General features: G+C 42.8%; 1 long non-coding RNA gene across 1 annotated transcript; it reads right to left on the reverse strand.

The window, feature by feature from the left end:
- Window positions 1-1,225: 1,225 nt before the first annotated feature.
- LOC138955924 (uncharacterized) lies at window positions 1,226-20,073 on the reverse strand. Its single transcript, XR_011452426.1, has 4 exons — window positions 19,999-20,073; window positions 16,685-16,765; window positions 8,110-8,187; window positions 1,226-1,354 (listed from the first exon to the last, which is right to left on the reverse strand). It is a non-coding gene; the product is annotated as an uncharacterized lncRNA (long non-coding RNA).
- Between the last annotated feature and the right edge of the window lie 332 nt (window positions 20,074-20,405).

Here is a 20,405-nt window from a genome sequence, read left to right on the forward strand (position 1 = left end):
ACTACTACCCTTCCACTCCTCCACTACATAATGAATGACTGTAAAAGCTAATTCTCTCTAATTAGTCTTCAAGATTTACGAAAAAGAGAACTACCAAACACAAAATGAAACTGCTTTGCAAGAAAACAAGCTAGTTAGGAGCGTGAAACAAAAAGTGGTCCATATTAGGGGCCCTTCCCCTATTAGGATGCACTATAACATGTTTTACTTACTTCCAATTAAAACTGTCTGTATAGTTGGATTTTATGTCTTGCATATTTTCAAATGATTTAAATGAAACACCAAAGCAGCGACTTTGCTGATAACGATATTTTGAAGAAACAAAACTCCGTCATCACTACATACACAAGAACAATGTGACGTCATTTTAATTGACGTCAAAATCTGTATGATTACCTTACCTTTCCAATGATATGCCGTTAAAGAATTTTAGACAAGCCGTTCAACTTCTATGTCCGCTTAATGAACCTAACCCGCTAAACGGGAATAGCAAGCACAAAGAAGGAAAATGCGCACACAAAACCACGTTTTTCTCAAAAGCGGTAAAACGAATAGCCCCAGGACTCTAGATTTAGAATTCTATTGTTAAAATCTGGAGAAAAAAACAAAGTGTGGTAGCAACCCCAACCCCGTCGGGTTGACCCAAGTGGTCTCTGGGCGACTGACTATCTGTGTAGACAATTGATTTGACTATCTTCTCGTATGTAATAGTGGCAACGTTTTGCTTGTTGTGAGTTTGTGTTCGTATTTTAACTTTTTGTGTGGGCCCTTTATATGCTGACTTTATGAAGACGCCTCTGAAATGTCTAAAACAATCGTTACGATCAAGATCATATCAGTATAATATCATTTATATGCTTTTTATTTGATATAATATGTGACATGTTGCTTTTGTAAATTTACTCTATTGTTGTCATCGTAAAAATCAAACCACTGGTTATACAATTGAACCATCCATCTCTTCTCTCTCTCTCTCTCTCTCTCTCTCTCTCTCTCTCTCTCTCTCTCTCTCTCTCTCTCTCTCTCTCTCTCTCTCTCTCTCTCTCTCTCTCTCTCTCTCTCTCTCTCTCTCTCTCTCTCTCTCACTCTCTCTCTTTCTCTCTCTCTCTCTCTCTCTCTCTCTCTCTCTCTCTCTCTCTCTCTTTCTCTCTCTCTCTCTCTTGCGTGCGCGCCATCTCTGTCTTGCCCCCCCCCCCAAGGTAAATAAAGAGACACAAATTGCTACATAACCATGCAGATGAACACTGACTGCAGGTTTTCGAGGTGATGTTGTCGTGCTTGTTTTCTGAACAGATGGTGCCCGCACCGCATTCGGTTCCCCGGGCAACCGTACATATCACCCCTGCCATCAGCTCTGGAATGTCACATCATAAATATTAACATTAATAGTAATTATCAGTAAATATTTGTTTCACAAGATCAAACAGAGGCATTTTATTAAACAAAGCGATTGTGCTAAAACTGTTAGCGCACTCTTGTATCTGTTCATGTGAGAAATGAAACTTATCGGCTCCACATTACCTGAAGGTGCTGATAAGGGATGGTGAATCCAGAACTAAGTGTTAACAAATACAGTATTTGCAGTTTTGGGGAATGTTCATGGGTTTTCATGACAAATGGAAGCAATGGAGGCCTGATTAATTAAGTTGTATTGTTCCTGTGTGTGTCTGAGTGATAAACTGAAACACAATTGCAAAATGTGTCCATAACTTTCGTATCACACGGTCTCGGCAGCAACGAGAGAGGTTGCATTCTTCAGAAGAAAATCATTGACAATAAAGATCATTCATTTTTAGCATGGACATGGGGATGGTTTATATTCTTGTTATGTTTGCCAATGGGCAAACGCTTGCACTTGCCATTTTGTTAGTCCACTGAACAAATTGACTGATACTACCTTGCAAGCTTTGAATCTTTTTGTTAACTTAATTTTTGTGTATTGCTTGTCCCGATGCGCGTTTCTTGTCCCAGTATGCTCCCACACCGCCCCGTTCCAGTACTCACTGCTCCATCCACATCTGAATTTCGTTCCGCTGCCAGGTAGCTGTACTAGACTTGTCGATTTTACAGATACTCCAGGCAGGGATATCAGATTGCTGCAGAGGGCTACCCTCTGAAGGTAACTTTGCACTGACGGTGGTCGGTAGTGGTGGTCGGTAGTGGTCCTGACTGACGGTGGTCGGTAGTGGTCCTGTTCCGAGTCAACGGACGCAGGCCGCTACCTATACTATGCCCCCTACTAACGATATTGACTGTTAAATCGCAGAGCCAGACTGAGTGAGCATTCCCTCCACTGTCCAGAGAACAGACCTCCACTACGTCCTTCCAGTGGTTCTAGCGCTGATTGACGCCAGATGTCTCAAACTGTAATCACCATTCTAATCTTCGATCATCCAAAAATTGAAAATTAAAAATCATTTCGGCTTTCGTGTCCCTTCGTGCCCAGAGCTTTCAAATTCATTGTGGCCTGGGTCTCAGTGTTCTTGTTCCATCATTCCCTTAAGGCCCTGTCACATTTGCGTTATGCAGGGTGTCACACTTGCCTTACGCTTATGCAATCACCTCTGCGCATGAGCTAATGTAAAAATCAGTGTTGTTGCCAGGCCTCGGTCTTCGGTCTCTGACGCATTGCTTTCTGATTTGACGCATTGGACCTAGCCTTGTCCGGTCGATGGACCGATAGTTGTTACGTTTTGGTGGTCAACTGACCGATGCATATTCAATCAATCAATATGAGGCTTATATCGCGCATATTCCGTGGGTACAGTTCTAGACGCTCTGCAATGATGCCGTGTGAGATGGAATTTTATATAAGGCCAGTAGATTGCAGCCATCTCGGCGCATATTTACCTTTCACGGCCTATTATTCCAAGCCACACAGGTATAGGTAGACAATTATTAACTGTGCCTAAGCAATTTTGCCAGGAAAGACCCTTTTGTCAATCGTGGGATCTTTAACGTGCACACCCAATATAGTGTACACGGGGGGGGGGGGGGGGGGGGAGTTCGGACACCGAAGAGAGTCTGCACACAAAGTTGACTCTGTGAAATAAATTTGCGCCGAACCTGGGATCGAACTCACGCTGACAGCGGCCAACTGAATACAAATCCAGCGCACTACCAACTGAGCTATATCCCCGCCCCATATTCGTACCAGGCGGACAAGGTCTGCAATGAATGGAATGGGAGTTGCAAAGTCGGAAAACAAACCCCAATCGAAATGGTCACGTTCGCTACGAGTGAAAATGCATTCGGTGCCGAGTCCGTGTTTGTCGTCATTGACACTCGAGGCTGCGTTTACGGAAATATCCTATCCAGCCGGTGTATCTATTAACCGAAAACGGCGCAAACAGCGGAAAGTTCATCAATATAATACTACGACATGGTAATGCGAAGATCAGGCAGGATCCCTACATTCTCACACCGGGGACTATATTGGAAAGGGTAGGCCAGGAATGTCAGGCTCTTTCTCCTCGCAAAGTTTATGAACAATTACAACTAGGAAGCGACATCAAAGCAATGCCAAAGGACTTGAAACAGGTTCAGAATAAGGATAACAAAAAACGCGAATAGCCTGAAAATGTTGCCCCCCAAAAGTTGCTAAAAGTAGCAACTAAGTATGGCGGTACAATTTGGACCAATTGTTTTTTGTAAAGCCAGGACATTTGGACCTATTGTTGTTTTTTGTAGGGAGGTCCAAATGACCTATTGTCTTCTTAGGCTGGCAACAACACTGCAAAATCATAAGCTTTGGACCAGTTCTATTTCTCTATGTAGATTTCATAACGCGGAGCAAGTTGACCAATCAGGAGAGGCCAGGTGCTAGTTTCACAACACAGAAACACAGACGGTCGACTGCCGCGGTTGAACCAGTGAAATACAGAAATCCAACACAATCGGGTTTTACAAAGGAGATGCCAGTCAATTGATTGTTCGTCTTTGCACGGGGAGTTGCCCGATTGCAGTGTTGCTCTCCTCTAGCACCATTGTCAGACAACCGCGTTAATCCGACAGAAAATGTGATTATCTGTTGAAGAATACTCACATTATGTTTGGATTCTGATGCAAATGTGACCCTCCACCACGAAATGAGTCGCATGTCACCTCGCGCGGTTCTGCGCTAGGCTTAATATAAGTCCGGGGAGTGTCTGGTAACAGTGTGAGGGTCACCTTAGTCACAGGATTATAACTCAAACAGTTTTCGCTCTTTTCTAAAACGGGTTTCACCATTGGATAGAGCATAAACAACTCTTTTAGAAAATGTAAATATATGAAAATCATGCAAAGGTGACATGCGACTCATTCCGTGGTGGAGGGTCACATACACTCTTCAAAAAAAGTTAGGGATCACTTTTTAACAAGCACGCCACACAAAACAAACAAGACCGAATTCTTTCATTTTTTTAAAAATTATATAATTGAACAACCAAGGAGTAATGACAAACAAAGCAAAGATCGAACGCGGCAGCGACAATTTAGCTAGAGTGTGTCAAACGTGACAACCCTCGAAAATGGAATTCACAACAATGTGAATCAGTGTCAATAACGCGTGTGCCCTCCTTTGTGTGCCAGGCATTCAACACATCGTTGGCGCATGGAGTGAATCAGGTTGCATATGAATGCTTTGGGAACTCCATTCCACTCCTGCTGGAGCCATTGCAGCAGTTGACCCAGATTGGCAGGAGGAGGGTGATGTTGCTGTACCCGACGACAAAGCTCGTCCCACATGTGCTCAATGGGGTTCAGGTCCGGGCTGTTGGCTGGCCACAGCATCCTGTTGACCCTGGCCTGCTGGATGAAGGTGTTTACAGCTGCAGAGCGATGGGGAGGTGCGTTGTCATCCTGAAGAATCGCACGAGGGCCGATCGCTTGGAGGGCTGAAACGACCAGGGGTTGCATGATCTCATTCTGGTAGTGGACACCGGACAAGTTGCCCACTACATGTTACAGAGGTGTCCTTAGACGTGTGCTGATCCCTCCCCAGACCATCACAGAGCCTCCGCCAAAGCGCTGTTGTTCCAGAACAGCGCCTTCTCTGAAGCGCTCTCCGCGACGCCTCCACACTCGGATGCGACCATCAGCAGGTTCCAAGCAAAAGCGGGACTCATCTGTAAACAACACCTGAGCCCACTGCTGACGTTGCCACCTCACATGTTGAGTGCACCAGGCTCGGTGAGCTGCTCTGTGATTAGCAGTCAGGGTTGTTCCTCGGAATGGACGCCTTGCACGCAAGCCAAAGTTGTGTGAGCGGTTTCGGATCGTCTGACCACTAACAACAGTGTTGGTGGTAGCTTGTAGGCGTTGCCTAATGTTGTTTGCCGTAGCCATTCTTTGTTGCATGGCCTGCCTCTGAATGAAGCGATCCTCTCTTTGTGTGGTGACTCTGGGCCGACCAGAACGTTGTTGCTCCTGCACTCTTCCAGTTGCGTGGAATCTCTGTTTTAGTCTGATGATGACAGAGGGAGCCACTGCAAGCTTCTGGGCCACTTGCCTGGCAGCAACACCGTCTTAAAGCCATCCTATTGCCCTTCCTCTATCCAAATCGCTCAGTTTTCTTAGTGGGGGCATGTTGCTACTGTGCATAATTGTGTCAGCGTGTCAACCTTTAAACACAAGCTGGTGAGCGATGTTTATAGCCAGGACCCTGTTGTAGCACGTGCATCACAACCTTTTGCCCTGGCATGCGTTCCGCAAATTTCATGGGGCTATAAAAAAAACACCCTTTTTCTTCCAAAATGCAGAAGATTTTGAGAAGTCCCAGAAAGGGAAATAACTCTGCCTGCCAAACAAAATTCTAGGTCAAGACTCATTGTTCATTTGTTAATTCAAACACATGAATCTTTTCCCCGAGTACGCTAGTACTTGGGCTCAACAGACTTTAATTGTGTGTGTGTGTGTCTGTCTCGACTTAACAGCTTATTGCTGGGAAAATACTGGGCGCAGTTTGTTCAAAAGTTGATACACTAACGTGATAATAGGTCCGATTGATCGTATTAAAACTTGATAATTCTACCTGGGACCTAAATGCGAAATAAACCACAAAAACGACTTGGCGGTGGGAGGAATTCACACGGAGCAACAGCCAGCCAGGCAGCCTGATAGAACAGCCAGCCAGCGGGTGTGGATTTGGTCTATTATTACACTACGCTGCGTGTGCCATTTCGCGTGCTGCGCGACCTAATTTTATGAACGAGCGAAGTTAGCACTGTAGGCATTTGAGTTTAGATCAAAAGGGTTAGGGTAAGAGAGAGAGAGAGAGAGAGAGAGAGAGAGAGAGAGAGAGAGAGAGAGAGAGAGAGAGAGAGAGAGCTTCAGATTCAGATTCAGATCCAGATTCAAAACTTTATTACAAAGGGATAGAGGTTTTAGGCGATGCCTAATCTTCCAACCTGTCCCTTTTAGACATACATGCCTGTAAATCACACAGAGCAATCACTTGGTCTTAAACGTGCACAAGACAAAAACTTTCATACTGGGGGAGCGAGCCAATCTTAAGAGTACTCGGGTCCAGCGCGAGCGTTTTTAATTATTCTGTCGATGTTTAAATTTTTGGCAATTTTTTATTAGATCCGTTTTTCAACCTATCCTTAACTTTTTTTGAAGAGTGTATGTGGTGATCGTTTTGTTTTAAATGTATCCAAGGTACGCAGTAATCCAGGAATAAAGTCAGGGTTAGGTCTTAAAGACGTCACATTATGGTGTAAGATGATTCGACGTCACGCGAAGGATTTACAAGAAGTTTCGGTCATTGTTATTTAGAGCGGGCCAAGACTAGTTTCTTCTTCGAAATCGGCAATTTTCACGTGCGAATGAGTAAGCGGGAGTGGAAATGTGAAACCGCGTTATGAAACGTAACGCAAGTATGACCGCGATTTCATAAGCACATCTCATAATGCGATTAATAAGCTGTAAAACGTAACGCAAGTGTGACACCCACTTTATTAGTAATTCTGCTGTCAGTCTTCAACGTGTGATGCTCCAAGGGGTCGACGCAAGCTTTGAATCTTGCCGTTTACCGCAACATATAAATAGGCTTTGTACCTTCGGCATTCATGTGTATCGTTTTACATAATTTAAAAACAAAGAAACAAGACAAGCAAATGTTTTATTTGACTCCCCTTCGTTATTCCCATTACTGTGGAATCCTGACAAAATCTGAGAAATTCAGGTCTTAAAAAGGAAGGTTCAACTATACTTGAATCAAAACACTATTTGCTGTTCTACGCTCATAAAATAATGTCCAAGAGAGCGTTGATTTCCTCATTATTGCCCCAAACTTGATCCTGATGCCACCTGGTGTATACATTCATTAGGTGTTTCAATCCTAAGAATATCCCCAAAACAAACTTGCCCCACCCTAAATTTTGAGAAAAAAAGAAAACATAAAAGCAACACAAATAAGCTATTAATTATGCTTTTGACCCAGTTGCATCCAAGTTGACATGATTGATACTGGGCTGGCCGAGACAAAACAATTGTTCTCATACACTTATGTGACCACACTGACACAACGACCTCATAGAATGATGTGATCCCCACTAGTCTAGCAAAGACTAAATTACCCCAGACACTATATATAAGCTGTGACCTAAAATCAAACAATGACATCATATTTGATGAAGTATAGACTTATTTCCTTGATAGCTTAGTTGATATTTTAAGTATTGATAGATCTTCTGCAGCAACATTTTTCAGGCTGTGACCTTGAAATTACAAGAAAAAGATTTGTGTCATTTTTGGAGATCATCGAAGCCTACAATTATGTGTGATTCGTAGGCTCTAGCTTCAAAAACACCCCAATGGTAATTTTTGATGAACCGAACATGACCCTTCTGTGACCCAAAATTTGATGAGGGTCAATCAAACTTAGGTCAAGTCGGGAGACTATCAAACCCTAGAAGTGTGCATAGTATCAAAGCTCTAGCTTCAAAAACATTCGAGCTAACACCATCGTTAAGTGATTTGTCTACGGGCGGGCGGCCGGACGGCCAAACACTGTTCATTCCTAAGACTCTCCTGATTACCCAGGGCTGTCAAAATGATGCTTCAAATACAAACACACTCTATAGTTTTAGATTAAAAAAAAAAAAAAAGACAAAATATACTCACTGCAAAGACCAGCCTCACACATCGCTCCGGACTTGCATAGCAATGGATGATTCGAACAGTCAGCTTCAACTTCCAATCCTGAACAACAAAACACGTGGATGTGGCAATAACAGTTCAAGTTTTGCTTGGGAAACACTTATAAAACACGAAAAGCAAATAATTATGCGACTCACCTTTCTTTATATGTAATAAACTGAGTAAAAACATTTTTGCACCCATTTTCGTATCCCAACTAAAACATTCATTCACGTGTCATTTTATTCACACTTGATATGCCATTGAAGGTCCTTCACTTGGCTTCCTTGCACACTTTTCGGATTAAAGATTTCTGTTGTAGGTATCACGTGACCGCCGCAGAAGTCAGGGTACCCCCAAAATCGACCTGACAAAAACCAAGGTCCCGTATTTTAAAATCTGTTAAAAAAATCGGAATTTTCTGATAAGAAACAATTCTGCATATCGATGGAAATGCCATTCAATTTCCATTCAAAACAGTTTGATTTGTGCACCTAACTTGACTAGTCTTGATACAATCTGTTGTCAAATGAGGTAGGGGTTAACAGTTTGAAAGGCCCAAAAGAGCAAGTTTTGCAGTCATTTTTAAGGGGTCCTCCACTGAAAGTTCAATATATCCTAAATGTCTCAATGAAAACGTTTCAAACTTCCAGCAAACATGACCAGTAGGTGAATTAAGATCACCATAACTTGTTATAAATATATTGGCAATACAGGTAGAGTTGCGTAACGTATTCAAAAGCACTTTAAACATATTCATATTAATTCAAGGTGTTATGCCAAACATTCGTGACGTTGCATGCAGGGGCAATAATGGTTACTGCAAATGCTTAAGGCAAATCTGAGCACTGGCAGACATTTGCTTGAGGTATGAACGCGATAGACAAATTTGTTAACTCTGTCATTTGTACTGTGTATGCGAACGGCAGAGATTTGCAGTCGTTGGCCTGTGTTTACTTTGTTATTGATTGTTCAATCCCAAAGCAATGTGCCCGGTGTGATGGGCGTTTGTAAATTGCTTGTTATTGATAGGCAAGAGATTGTGTGCGCGTGTATGTGTGTGTGTGTGTGTGTGTGTGTGTGTGTGTGTGTGTGTGTGTGTGTGTGTGTGTTTCTCTTGTCTCTCTCTGTCACTCTCTCTCTCTCTCTCTCTCTCTCTCTCTCTCTCTCTCTCTCTCTCTCTCTCTCTCTCTCTCTCTCATCAATCTAAGATGGTATATTTATCGCATTTTTACTGATCACATGACAAACACTGCAGTTGTCATTGGTCAACTAGGAACTGTATATCAATTGACATCGCGCAGGAAGTTCCCAGCGAATTTGATATCGCACAGGAAGTAGTTTATCAATTTTAATTTTGAAGAATAAAATCTCACCTGAAGGAAATAAATGTCTCCCTTTTTTTTTAAATCACAAATTTATAAAAGACAAGAAAAAAGGGTTGATCAGAGATCAACAGGGCCAAAACATGTTGTAGAACATGGGGGGGGGGGGGAGGGGGGATTAGTTGTGTGTGCGACTTTGAAAACATAGAATGGAACTCCGCATAAAAGAACGTTCCAACGTAAAATCAAACTAACTCCTTTATACCGTATTTTGCCATGTTTAGGCACGGTCATGAAAGGAGTTCCAATGGTGCAGCCATAGTCGTATTTTTAGAGTATGCACAAACACATGCCTCATCCCCTAGATCCAACATCGAACGCAGAAGAAGAAGAAGAAGAAGAATCCCCTAGATCATTGGTGACCCGAAGAAAGCAGTTAGAGCTGGGTTCAAGGCCATGCCTATTCAGGAAAGCTTCCGCGCCATTGACAATTTCGGAGGTGTAATTTGATAACACCTCAGTTTTGGAGAAAAGGTAATGTCCGACCATTTTACCTATAGACTCGAAACTTTGTAGAATGGTCGTGGACGAACTAAAGTTCATGCACAACAACTATCAAAATATTTGTTAAATTCAAATGACTGAAAAAAATAACCCCTTCGTTGTAAAGTTTCACTTGCGCAATATGCGCAAATTTAATCAATGATATGAACGCATTCATCCATGGGAAATGTCCTAATCCTGCCTGCAATTGCTGTATTGAAGGCATTGATTGTCTAATGTTGATTAATGTATACTATGTCATTTGAATGACCCCAATCAACTCATATACAGAAACATGAACGACTGAAACGGGAATCAAAGGTGGGAGCAGCAATGCAACTTCAATCACGGTATCATCAGTGGAAGAAAAGTGACTAAAAAGGAGGCCCACCAATCCACACATAATCACAGTAACATGTAACACAACGTGACTCGGATGAAGCAGCCACCCAACTAATGTATTATGACAATGAGCAATCTGCACATAACATAAAACCATCAAAGTGATGTTCCTTAAAATAAAATGGTATCCAGGTCACTTGGGTTCAGTTATGTCATAGCATAAAACAGCTCACTGCTCCCATGAATTGTTCTGAGCCTTGCAATCTATCTATCTATACATATAATAAAAGAGAGTGTCTGTCTGTCTGTCTGTCTGTCTGTCTGTCTGTGGTCGCCATACCTCTGAGATGGCAAGAGGCAGGAACAAGATAGTGTGCACGTACACTCCCTAGGTGCCGCAGATGTGCACCTGGGTTTTAGTTTCTTGATTCATTGTTTCCTTTCTCAGATTATGGACCTCCCATTTATTGAATACAGCCTATATGGTGCAAGACCAGTTCAGTGCCTACTGTTCACCTGTAGCAAGCACATCATGCCACTGATATTAGAGACTTGCTATTGCTCCTATGAGGGGAAGAAATGAAGAATGAAAAATTAACTGGACAGTTCCGGAAATTTCTAGAAGGTAAGGGAGATAACTCTTTTTTGTCTGTGGTCACCATACCTCTGAGATGGCAAGAGGCAGGAACAAGATAGTGTGCACGTACACTCCCTAGGTGCCGCAGATGTGCACCTGGGTTTTAGTTTCTTGATTCATTGTTTCCTTTCTCAGATTATGGACCTCCCATTTATTGAATACAGCCTATATTGTGCAAGACCAGTTCAGTGCCTACTGTTCACCTGTAGCAAGCACATCATGCCAGTGATATTAGAGACTTGCTATTGCTCCTATGAGGGGAAGAAATGAAGAATGAAAAATTAACGGGACAGTTCCGGAAATTTCTAGAAGGTAAGGGAGATAACTGTTCACCTGTAGCAAGCACATCATGCCAGTGATATTAGAGACTTGCTATTGCTCCTATGAGGGGAAGAAATGAAGAATGAAAAATTAACTGGACAGTTCCGGAAATTTCTAGAAGGTAAGGGAGATAACTCTTTTTTGTCTGTGGTCGCCATACCTCTGAGATGGCAAGAGGCAGGAACAAGATAGTGTGCACGTACACTCCCTAGGTGCCGCAGATGTGCACCTGGGTTTTAGTTTCTTGATTCATTGTTTCCTTTCTCAGATTATGGACCTCCCATTTATTGAATACAGCCTATATGGTGCAAGACCAGTTCAGTGCATACTGTTCACCTGTAGCAAGCACATCATGCCAGTGATATTAGAGACTTGCTATAATTGCTCCTATGAGGGGAAGAAATGAAGAATGAAAAATTAACTGGACAGTTCCGGAAATTTCTAGAAGGTAAGGGAGATAACTCTTTTTTGTCTGTGGTCGCCATACCTCTGAGATGGCAAGAGGCAGGAACAAGATAGTGTGCACGTACACTCCCTAGGTGCCGCAGATGTGCACCTGGGTTTTAGTTTCTTGATTCATTGTTTCCTTTCTCAGATTATGGACCTCCCATTTATTGAATACAGCCTATATGGTGCAAGACCAGTTCAGTGCCTACTGTTCACCTGTAGCAAGCACATCATGCCAGTGATATTAGAGACTTGCTATAATTGCTCCTATGAGGGGAAGAAATGAAGAATGAAAAATTAACTGGACAGTTCCGGAAATTTCTAGAAGGTAAGGGAGATAACTCTTTTTTGTCTGTGGTCGCCATACCTCTGAGATGGCAAGAGGCAGGAACAAGATAGTGTGCACGTACACTCCCTAGGTGCCGCAGATGTGCACCTGGGTTTTAGTTTCTTGGTTCATTGTTTCCTTTCTCAGATTATGGACCTCCCATTTATTGAATACAGCCTATATGGTGCAAGACCAGTTCAGTGCCTACTGTTCACCTGTAGCAAGCACATCATGTCAGTGATATTAGAGACTCGCTATAAATGCTCCTATGAGGGGAATAAATGAAGAATGAAAAATTAACTGGACAGTTCCGGAAATTTCTAGAAGGTAAGGGAGATAACTCTTTTTTGTCTGTGGTCGCCATACCTCTGAGATGGCAAGAGGCAGGAACAAGATAGTGTGCACGTACACTCCCTAGGTGCCGCAGATGTGCACCTGGGTTTTAGTTTCTTGATTCATTGTTTCCTTTCTCAGATTATGGACCTCCCATTTATTGAATACAGCCTATATGGTGCAAGACCAGTTCAGTGCCTACTGTTCACCTGTAGCAAGCACATCATGCCAGTGATATTAGAGACTCGCTATAATTGCTCCTATGAGGGGAAGAAATGAAGAATGAAAAATTAACTGGACAGTTCCGGAAATTTCTAGAAGGTAAGGGAGATAACTCTTTTATTGAATACAGCCTATATGGTGCAAGACCAGTTCAGTGCCTACTGTTCACCCGTAGCAAGCACATCATGCCAGTGATATTAGAGACTTGCTATTGCTCCTATGAGGGGAAGAAATGAAGAATGAAAAATTAACTGGACAGTTCCAGATCTAGATCTGTCTGTCTGCATGTAGCCTACTTACAGGGACACGACTGCCAACTAGTCTCGGCCCGCTCAAAATAACAACGACCGAGACTTTCAGTAATTCCTTCGCGTGACGTCTAACCCTCTTACGTCATAATGTGACGTCTTCAAATGTTAAAGTTTCTATCACACACACACGCACGCACAGACAGACACAAGTTAGCATCGCATAGGCTACACTTACGTGAACCAATTAAAGTTTCTATCACACACACACGCACGCACAGACAGACAAAAGTTGGCATCGCATAGGCTAGACTTACGTGAGCCAAAAATGGGTAAACAAAATGGTTTTCTTATAATTCACAAGTTAAATCATTATGTTGGATGTTCTATTTTGCTTCCCTCTTTCTCTTCTTAAGTTTTTGATCATCTGACTACCCTGCTTTTCTATTTGGAAGATAATATGCACTCTTTTCTGAAAAATGGGAAGGGGGTTGGGGTAGTAAAAGCATCACAGTTCAAAATTTTGCGCGTTAAGATGTGTATTTTTTTTAAATTGATAAAGAGGGATAACTCAACTTGGTATCTAACACTATTTCTGAACACTGTAATCACTTTAACACTTTTAATCAATGTTTGTTGGTGTTCCATGCTTCAAATTGAGCTTCAAAATGGATACACAAGGATTTTTTTCCGAATTCACAAGTAAAATCACTACGTTTAATGTTCCATTTTGCTTCCCTATTTCTCGTCTTCAGTTTGTGATCATCAGATTGTTATTTTGTTTACATTTTCACAATACAATATTGCAACTTATTCAGTAGTGTTTGCGTGAAAAAATCTGATACCTATGCTTAAACTTCAGTCGTTATCTTAAAATTTTGCACGTTAAACCCTTTATATTTTGTATTTTCCTGATAAAGCAAACATTGAACTAACAGAAAAAGTAACTTTTAAAACTACCTAATCACTTTGAAATTGGGCCTCCAAAGTGTACTCCAGCCTTAAGCACACCACACTTCCCCCGTTGTTAATTGAAGACATTATAAACGCTATGGCTCTTCGCGATTTCTATAAAGAGAACAAATTAAAAGCTGATTGCAAGAAACAAAGAAATAAGGTCTTAGACCTCGTGCGCCGGGTTAAAAGGCATTATTTTAATAAACTTGTTTTTGAGAAGAAAGATACCACTTCCTTATAAATGGAGAGCAATAAACGAAATAACTGCATAATCAAAAACCCGACAACATTCTTCTTCTTCTTCTTCTTCGTCGTTCATGGGCTTAGACTCCCACGTTCACTCATGGTTTTAGCACGAGTGGATTTTTACGTGTATGACCGTTTTTACCCCGCCATTCAGGCAGCATACGCCGATTTCGGGGGAGGCATGCTGGGTATTTTCGTGTTTCTATAACCAACCGATCTCTGACATGGATTACAGGATCTTTTCCGTGCGCACTTGGTCTTGTGCTTGCGTGTACACACGAAGGGGGTTAAGTCACTAGCAGGTCTGCACATAGCTTGTAATATTTGGTTAATTTAGTTGTATGGCTACTAGGATATCCACCAAACTGCAGAAAATGTTTATCTGGTCGTCGACCTTTCGTCCATTGCCACAAGTGAGCTCTGCACGTGACGCATGCGTTATCAGTGGCTACAATGTCAACATTGCTCATTTGGCATGACCACTCGTCATGCTTCAGTGTAATCTCGTGAAACTCGGGGAATATTGAGCTCTCACCATGTCTTCCAAAACCCATAAAAGCGAATTGTTCGCCACAAAGAAATCAGACGACAATTCAGCGACGAAAGATGGCCCGATTGAGCAGAGAAGACCGCCAAATTGCATTGGGTCGTTTACAAGCAGGCCAAAGTCAAAGTGCAATCGCCAGGCACTTCCACGTGTCCCAGAGCACCATCAGTAGACTGTGGGTCAGGTTTCAAGCCACTGGCTCCGTTGCTGACTTGCCACGAGCGGGAAGACCAAGGGCGACAACTGCTGCTCACGACCGCTTCATACGGCTCCGCCACCTCCGGAATCGTTTCCTGTCGGCCTCATCTTCTGTCCAGGCTCTCCCCGGGCCACACCGATTATCGGACCAGACCGTGCGGAACCGCCTGCATGAAGCTGGTTTGAGAGCTCGCAGACCTCACAGAGGAGCTGTCCTCACCCGCCGCCATCGCCAGAACCGAGTGCAGTGGGGCAACCAGCACCTTCGCTGGACCGTCCGGAATCACTGGAGACACGTGTGGTTCAGCGACGAGTCCTACTTCCTGCTCCAGCGACATGATGGTCGGAGGAGGGTCTACCGGAGAGTAAACGAACGTTACGCGCCCAACTGTGTGGATGAGGCACCCGTTCATGGTGGTGGAGGCGTCATGGTGTGGGGGGCGATCAATACCGCTGGAAGGAGCACCCTGGTGCACGTCCAAGGGCGCATAACTGCCCAGCGATACGTGGAGGAAATTCTGCGCCCACACGCCCTTCCTCTTCTGGCTGACCAGGATGCCATATTCCAGCAGGACAACGCTCGCCCGCACACAGCACGACTCACCACCCAGTTCCTCACCGACCACCATGTCCAGGTGCTTCCCTGGCCATCCATGTCGCCAGACATGAACCCGATAGAACACCTCTGGGATGAATTGGACAGACGTGTGCGCAGGCGAGAAGAAGCGCCGGCAAATCACCGCGATCTATTGCAGGCACTTCAGGAGGAGTGGGACACCATCCCACAGCAAGATATCCGGCATCTGATCCAGTCCATGCCCAGAAGGTGCCGGGCAGTTGTTGCTGCTCAAGGCAGTCACACCCCCTACTGACTTGACAGCCTCGGCACCCAATCGTATTGATTGACTGATTGATTTGAAGATGCAAATGAACTGTGTGTGCATTCAACTGTGTCCATACCAAATTTCAAACAAATAATCTAAATATTGGATTTTCTGTTAATTTTTTCGAAAAATAAAACAAATTTGGCAAGTAGCAACTATGCGTTTCTTTTTTTGAACAGTATATCAAAACCATTAGAAAAACATGTACAAAAGTGCTTGCTTCTGCGCATGGAAAGCCGTGGTCTTTTCGCTCCATTCTCAATCAGGATTTCGCCCTAAACATTCGTGTCACACAGCTCTCGTTAAACTATGCGATACATGGCTCTCTGCCATTAACCATTCGGAAACAGTCGGCGCCGTCTTCCTTGATTTTAAGAAAGCGTTTGATATTGTTGATCACACACTTCTGTTGAAGAAATTATCTTGTTATTTAGGCGACGCATCCTACTTACCTTTTTTTCGTTCTTATTCAGCGAACAGAACGCAGTTTGTCACCCTTAATGGTAACCGTTCTTCCATAGGACGGCTAATGCACGGCGTCCCACAAGGATCAGTTTTGGGCCCACTTTTATTTTGCATTTACATTAACGATCTACCACTCTCTATGTCAGACAAGACGGTTATTAATGACCTTTTTGCAGACGACTCGTCTCTTTACACGTCCAGTAAAAGTTTACAATCTATTGAAACCTCTCTTCAAACGAGTTTGAACAACATATTTGATTGGTGTAAACAAAACTCAATGATTATACACCCAGGCAAAACTAAATGCATGGTGATCACAACACGACAGAAACACCAACTCGCTCCTCTGAATCTTCATCTCAGTTTAAATGAGTCACCTATTGAGCAAGTAACCAGCCATCGTGTTCTAGGGGTCACCATAGACGCTGAATTAAAGTGGCAGTCCCACCTCAACCGTGTTACCAAAACCTTATCTAAAACTTGTTCCTTGTGGTAAAAGAAGTAAATGGATACTCACTGCATACTGTATCAAAGCCGCATGCGTGTGCAGGTTTGCACTGATTTTCTCCCGGCATGCATCGCTGTCCGGTCTGGTACTCTTCACACCCACACACACACATACACACACACCCACACCCATACACACACACACCCACACACACACACACACACACACACACACACACACACACACACACACACGATGAATTAGCTCTTTTTTCAGCTACAATAAAATGAAGGCCTGAATAGGGCTAACACCTTTCCGGTTCCAGCCGGAAATCCGGTTTTGAAAATTTGTCTTGTCGGAAAACCCGGTTTCAAAACAAACACACAAACAAAATTCGATGAATTTTCGCCGGACGACCGATCCAACATTTTCCTTTAATGGAACCGGAGTAGCTCTCGTGCAAACGGAGGTTTGAAAAAGAGCGTCACTGGCCGCCATATTGCTTTTGTCTTGCCTTCATTGAATCAAAACTACAACCGTGTATCGTGCGATTTGTTTGCAAAAACTACGCTGGCAGTGTTGCTAAAATGACGCACATATAAGACTGCAACGAAGAAAAACCACACCTAGTTTTTATTGGCTTGAAGAACACGTGAAAATCAGAAAGGTTATCGAAGACTAGAGCAGCTGATACGGGAAGTGAGTTTTGCGTTCGACCGTGTCGGAAACGTGATGAGCCTGAGACTTGCTTCTTCATTGTTTGCTAAAAACAAAGTCACCAAGAATATTTGAAGGCGAGTTTTATTTTTTTAACAAATCGCATACGATGACTTTGAAGCAACGCTAAAGTTCAACATGCGCACTTTGAGTTTTAGTTCACCTTTTCAGATACGATAGTTATAGCCTAGTTTCCCCCATCGTACTCTACTGTAGTTCAAACTCCCTTTTGGCATTTTTAGATGAAGTTGAAATCTTTCTTTATATAAAAAAAATCTATTTATTAGTTGTCTTGAGACGTTACATTTAAAGCACAGGCGCAGTAACATATTTTTTCACTGTACAATAGCCTTTTTGTTTGTTTATTTGTTTGTTTGTTTGCTTAACGCCCAGCCGACCACGAAGGGCCATATCAGGGTGGTGCTGCTTTGACATATAACGTGCGCCACACACAAGACAGAAGTCGCAGCACAGGCTTCATGTCTCACCCAGTCACATTATTCTGACACCGGACCAACCAGTCCTAGCACTAACCCCATAATGCCAGACGCCAGGCGGAGCAGCCACTAGATTGCCAATTTTAAAGTCTTAGGTATGACCCGGCCGGGGTTCGAACCCACGACCTCCCGATCACGGGGCGGACGCCTTACCACTAGGCCAACCGTGCCGGTGTACAATAGCCTAAATGCATAACTATCTAGATCATTTTTTTCAAAAGAAGATGCAGACTTCTTTATCATTTTCAGATTACAAAAACAAAGAGGTATGTTACATTTGGAGTAACAAGAAGGGCAAAGCCCATACGACTCACATGCTTTACACATTTTTCCTACCAAAATACATGTGACCTTGACCCAAGGTCAAGGTCATCCAAGGTCATGCAACACAAAGCTGTTAATTCAAGACATAGGAAGTACAATGGTGCTTATTGGCTCTTTCTACCATGAGATATGGTCACTTTTAGTGGTTCACTACCTTATTTTGGTCACATTTTATAAGGGTCAAAGTGACCTTGACCTTGATCATATGTGACCAAATGTGTCTCATGATGAAAGCATAACATGTGCCCCACATAATTTTTAAGTTTGAAACAGTTATCTTCCATAGTTCAGGGTCAAGGTCACTTCAAAATATGTATACAATCCAACTTTGAAGAGCTCCTGTGACCTTGACCTTGAAGCAAGGTAAACCAAACTGGTATCAAAAGATGGGGCTTACTTTGCCCTATATATCATATATAGGTGAGGTATTCAATCTCAAAAACTTCAGAGAAAATGGGAAAAATGTGAAAAATAGCTGTTTTTTAGGCAACATTTATGGCCCCTGCGACCTTGACCTTGAAGCAAGGTCAAGATGCTATGTATGTTTTTTGGGGCCTTGTCATCATACACCATCTTGCCAAATTTGGTACTGATAGACTGAATAGTGTCCAAGAAATATCCAACGTTAAAGTTTTCCGGACGGACGGACGTCCGGACGGACGTCCGGACGGACGGACGGACGGACGACTCGGGTGAGTACATAGACTCACTTTTGCTTCGCATGTGAGTCAAAAACAAGCTTGACAACTTTGATTAAAATTGAAAGGTCAGAAGTCGATTTAAAAACAATGTCATCTTATTCGCTTTCATGTCCTGATTCCCAAAACATAAAACAAGCCAAGAAAGAAGAATTGAAAAACGTGCGCTGCATTGTAAAGTGCTTTACGCTACTGTGCTATTCTGGTTTGTCACTTTTGAGCGTGAACCACAGATATCTCTGTGCTGTGAACGTGTCACCGCGACCGCGGGGCATGAAACTGACTATTGAGTATATATATTAATGAAAAAATGCGGTAGGGTCAATTTCATTCTGTGAGTTCAAATGGTGACTAAATGTAATAATATCGCTTCATGCGACTTGTTTTTAGCATGAACACAAACACATTGTGACCTTGAAACTTGATTAGGGTTAAGCAGACGTGGGTCAATTCTTCAGATCATCAAACCCTATTAGTGTGTATCGTTTCAGAGATCTACCTTCAAAGTCATGGAAGATATCCATAACTTGTTAATTTTTAACCCCAATTGACCCCTATGTGGCCTTGACATTTGGCGTAGGTCATTAGAACTCGGGTCATGGCTGAAGCTAATACAATCCTGGAAGTGTGTGAAGTTTCAACGAAGTTTATTTTTAAGTTTCGAAGAAATTTCTTCAAAAACGTTTTTTCATTTACCAGAACATGACCCTGTGATATTTATCAAGGTTCGAATACACTTGGGTCATACCTGGAAGTAATACAAAATATACTTGTTAACAAAACAATGTTGTTGTTTGTCAATGGGTTGCCGGACGGCCTTATACACTTGTCATAACTAAGACGCTCGTTCTTATTCCTGTGAGTCACAATTTAAATCTGCGTTATTGAGACCAGTTTGGGTTAGTTAGTTTTTTAAACATCTCAGACGTGTTGAGTTCGCTTACTTCCAATTCAATTCTGGAATAGACTATTGTCACGTCCCTCCTTCCGTCAAGGTCAAGGTCAAGGCGAATTAACTCCAGCTGCAAACTTAGTCTCCTCTTTCTTCTCCTTGGTCAGGTAAAAATGACGCGCTTTGCAGGGTGGAACGGGGGAGGTGTATGTAATTACAAAATCATCTATTCAGGGTGGTGACTGTAAAACTCACTGCAAACGTTGTTGGCGCATTCCATGCCTGTGTTGCAGTCCGCTGAGGTGTTGCAGGGGAAACTGACTGCAACTTCTACGGAACAGAAACGAAAGTAATACAAGTTCTTTAGCAGGCAGATGATGGCAAATGCAAGATTCGCTATAGTCCACACAAAACACACACACACACACACACACACGCACACACACACACACACACACACACACACACACACACACACACACACACACACACATCGCATTTACAAAGTCACACACAGGCTTTTTTCATTTGTTTACACTGTTTGCAGCATTCCCCCAAAATTTGAGGCTTAAAACGGACTAGTTTCTGTCCACAGCCGAAGCTGTTGTCTCACACAAATTGCTATATGACAGGTTAGACTGTATTTGTAATATTTTAGCAAT

This window comes from Littorina saxatilis, unplaced genomic scaffold (assembly GCF_037325665.1).
Source record: "Littorina saxatilis isolate snail1 unplaced genomic scaffold, US_GU_Lsax_2.0 scaffold_883, whole genome shotgun sequence".
Lineage (NCBI taxonomy): Eukaryota > Metazoa > Mollusca > Gastropoda > Littorinimorpha > Littorinidae > Littorina > Littorina saxatilis.